This window comes from Octopus bimaculoides, chromosome 1, assembly GCF_001194135.2.
Source record: "Octopus bimaculoides isolate UCB-OBI-ISO-001 chromosome 1, ASM119413v2, whole genome shotgun sequence".
Taxonomy (NCBI): Eukaryota; Metazoa; Mollusca; class Cephalopoda; order Octopoda; family Octopodidae; genus Octopus; species Octopus bimaculoides.
Window position 1 is genome coordinate 179050774 of NC_068981.1, and position 4577 is coordinate 179055350.

Genomic DNA, 4577 nt, shown 5'->3' on the forward strand with positions numbered 1-4577 from the left:
ATATATATATATATATATATATATATATATATATATATATACACATATATATACACACAAATTAGTGTACATTTATACACAAAAAGGCAAGCCTTGAACAGGTTGCCTAACATACTAGAAAGAACAGTCAAAGAATTCCTATCCTATATAAATATATATGTGTTTGTCCCCCCACTGTTTTCTATGCTGGCATGGGTTGGATGGCTTGACAGGAACTGGAAAGGCCAAGGGCTACATCTGGTCAGTCCCATAGTCTGTTTTGGCTTGGTTTCTATGGCTGGATGCCCTTCCTAATGCCAACCATTCCTCAGAGTGTATTGGGTGCTTTTTATGTGGCACCATCACCAGTGCTTTTGAAGTGGCACCACCACCAGGGATGATTGTTTTCCAAACAGTTCTTTGCTAAATCCTTTGCAAAGTTCAACATTTTAAGATCAACCTTTACCACTTGTACCCATGTCATCATCTTTCTCCACTTGAATATCCTGGCAGTTCTTTACCCATCTCTTATCTTCCATGCACATCTCACATGTTCCTAACATTGCAATTTTTTTCATTCTCATATACTGCATTTAATTCCTCTCATACATGGTTTTATCTCTCAGTTTATCCATACTCTGCTGTTCAAGCATTCTAACATACAGATCCTGCAGAATATATTTGCTTCATTTACCTACAACCTTACAAATCTTCTACTCCCAGTGCCCACATCTCATCATTTAACATCTATCTTCCATGCAGGCATGGGTAGGATGGTTGACAGGAGTTGGCCAGGTAGGAGACTACTCCAGGTTACTGTGTCTGTTTTGTACAAAAGTAACATACATGTTGTGTTCTTGAGCAAAGCACTTCATTTCACATTGCTCCAGTTCACTCAGCTGGTAAAAATGAGTAATCATATGACAGACTGGCGTCCCATCCAGTGGGGAATAAATATGCTACAGAATCTGGCCCTATGAGTCTATAGGACTCAGGAAGGATTTTTATCCTTTTAAAACAAGAAGTTTATATCACAGACCAAAGGGTGGTCACAGATAAGTTAAGGAATTTGCCTTCAAGTTTTTTTTGGAGTTTGTTGAAATAAAAGTCCAGAGCAATGGATTAGCAGAATGGTTTACAGAGGTGAGTGAAATGTCTTTTATTGACTCTTAGTATTCTGAGTTCTTCAGGGGTGGATATAATCTGTCTAGCACTTTAACACCATTATCTGATTCTTGAGTGCCTCAAGTGGAATTCACTCAGTTACGAAACATCCAACTAGTTACAGAATAATTAACACTCTCCCTACCACCAATGTTAGAGGTTCTAAAAAAATAAGGGTTTTAGGATTAAAGGGCTGCGAAGTTAACCTCAGTGGAATTTGGACTTGGAACAGCCACAAGAAATACCATGCCAGTAAGCATTTTGTTCGACGTGCTAACGATTCCATTAGCTTAGGCATAGAGGCAGATGTTTTGAGTAGTGTCTATCGATGCCATCAACCTCAGTGCTAGACTGGTACTTTATTTTATCAATCCCAGTGCACTGAAAAGCAAATTGACCTCGTCGTGATTTGAACTCTGAATGTAAAGAGCCACAAGAAATACCACAAGACATTTTCCGACAGTTCTAACAATTAGAGAACATTGCAGAAGTGTCGTGATGGCCATTTAAAATACGCATCTAATGTTGAAATTATTTAATTTCTTTTAATAGTACTACAAGTATATAAAAATATGCATAGAGCGCTGATTAGAGAGGTTCTATCGTTATGTACATATATTCGAAAATAAACAACATAATACTGTATTATAAGAGGCAGATATTTTTGTGCCGGTGTATGTCACATTGTAAGTTGTCTGAAAATATTAAATCAACCCAAAACAGCTTTCCTGTATTCAGTGAGGCTGGTGAAAGTTGGTTCTTAATTTCCGTTCCATGTTGTGTCGCACATCCAGATGTATTCGGAAGATTCCAGTAGTACACACATCAGTCTTCCTATGATAAGTAAGGAATTTCACACTAAACTTTTTCTCTATTTCTGGGAAGAGTGATGCACTGTTAGTCGCCACCCACGAACTTTCTCACACCCCAACGGAGTCGATTCGGGTAAAATCTTTACCAAATTTACCGTCGATTCTGGGAGAGAAAGAGATGGATCGATCGTAGTGACTGGTCCTTTATTCATAGACATTAGATGAAAGCCGACCTCGGTAGGATTTTAATTCAAACCTAAGAGAACCGGACCAAATGCTACAAGACATTCTATCCGACACTCTCAATGCATGGTCATACTACTGTAATATTTTTACGTATATTGTCAGAGGGGTGTGGTAGAGACAGGCAATTGGAATACCAACGCCTGCATGTGTGTCTATATAATGTAATAGTAAGCCAATGTTGTTATGATAGTAATTTAAAAATCGACAATACAAGATAACTTGTCAACATGCAGCTGTTTACATTTAAAGGGAAAAATAAACAAAACTTTGAATGAAAACATGTTACCATACTATATACCTCAAACGTTAGGAATATGAGAAAATCTGAACAGCTATGTCAGATTTATTTCCCAACGACATCATTACGAACACTGACAAGAAAATCAAACAGAGACACCATCCGTAGCTACATGTATATAATGTTATCCCAACTTGTGTATTGGCGATAATATTTTGATTGAGAAAGGAACATGGCGCGTGATTATTAAAAGCGCATGCGCAAATTTAGTTTCCGTTTCCGTTAGTTGTGTCAGTTTCGAATTATAGTACCAAGTGCTTATCCGGGTTTCAGAAATCTGGAATCTCCAGAAATCCGGGAATGCTGTGTAATAAATTGCAATATATTTATCCTAGGTATTGAGTAAACCGAGCCCATCAAAAGGATTAGATCCTAATTGTGCATACGGTGTATTCAAAATGGTTTTCTTCTTTACTTTTTAAGCGGATTGATGAAATGTTAAGCATACACTGCTTTAGAAGTGTATTAAGTTGTATATGTTAAATAATATCGTAATATCGTATTCTTTACTTTTCTTCATTTCATATCCCTCCTATAAAAATTATACAGTATGCCTGGCACAGTATCATATGTTTTAAGACGTTTTAGCGGATTTATAGATATCAAACGCAATTAAATATCCTAATGTATTGAACTCGGCATGTTTCAAATTCCACCGTATCCATTCTCCTGATCAAATTTAAGATCTGAAACCTGTCCTGACTATATACTCAATGAATAACTTGCACTAAATAACGAATTAAATATACCAAGGGAAGCTACTCTATAAAATATTATAAGAGTTACCGTTATGATTCCGAATTGCTTAATTTTATTTTCAAAAAGGAAAAAAAAAAACCTTACAGATAACAGCTTAATTTTGATCATTTACTCGTTTCAGTCATTAGTCTGCTGACATGCTGGGGCACCACCTTGAAGGGTTTAGTCGAACAAATCGACGCCATTACTTATTATTTTTTTTAAAAATAAAACCTGTGTACTTATGCTACCAGTGTATTTTGCCAAACGGTTTAAGTTAGGGGACGTAGACAAACACCCGTTATCAAGCAGTGGCGGGGGATAAACACCAGCGCAACGACACACACACACACACAATAGGCTTATTTCCGTTTCCGGCTACCAAATTCAATCAGCTCATGGCTATAGTAGAAGACCCCTTCTTCAAGGTGCTGTGTAGTGAGACTGAACTAATGAAGTGTGGTGAAGAAGCAAGTTTCTTAACTACACAGCCATGCATGCGCTTAGAATATTATATGTCTGTGTATCAATATTTTCAATTGAGTTTTAATTGCCATCAGCAACTATTTATTTAAGTCACTGTCGTCCATAAGAAACGTGGGACAATATATTTTTCATTTCCCATCATTGAAAACGAAAATTACTGCAAAATTAGTAGAAATGCCCAAAACAGTGAAGTTCGAAGTGATTGGTTTTGTCGCGATAAATTTCAAATTCGAATCTTACCCGAGCTAAAACTAACCTTTCATTTTTTTTCTTTTTTCTTTTCATTTTGTTTTCGTTTTATTTACTAAGAAATACTTGTCTTGTTCTTTTTATCCGTATCCCAAGACCATTATAGCCAACAAAACTTGTAACATGGATTTATCTGTGTAATAACACGAAATTCTTCCCTGGCGTTGTTTCTTCTGGAGTTTAATGGAAAGTATGGAACTGTTACATAATTATTATATGTCGTGCACTCTTATAGGAACCGTAGATACATCATATTTGCATATACGTTGCGGCGGTGATGTAACTGGATATATATTACGAAACAGGTGTCGACATATGAAATAAATGTCTAATCTCTAACTTCTCTGAGTTTTGGTTAATTGTTATATACTCTCCGCTATTGTGATTTTCGGATTCTCGTAAGGTCGGTGACGTTAATTTGGTACCCTAACCTCAACTACGGATAACTGGTGGAGAGCTTAACATGAGTTCTGTTCGATTCTCTGAACCCCTATTCCTGTTATCTATCTATCTATCTATCTATCTATCTATCTATCTATCTATCTATCTATCTATCTATCTATCTATCTATTTGTCTGTCTGTATATGTATATACACACAATATA

General features: G+C 36.4%; 1 protein-coding gene across 1 annotated transcript in view; it reads right to left on the bottom strand.

The window, feature by feature from the left end:
• Positions 1-2703, bottom strand: part of LOC106868400 (von Hippel-Lindau disease tumor suppressor) — a 10812-nt gene extending 8109 nt beyond the window's left edge. Inside the window, exon 1 of the mRNA XM_014913633.2 lies at positions 2500-2703. The gene's annotated coding sequence lies outside the window, so the exon portion shown is untranslated. The remainder of the gene's footprint in view (positions 1-2499) is intronic.
• Between the last annotated feature and the right edge of the window lie 1874 nt (positions 2704-4577).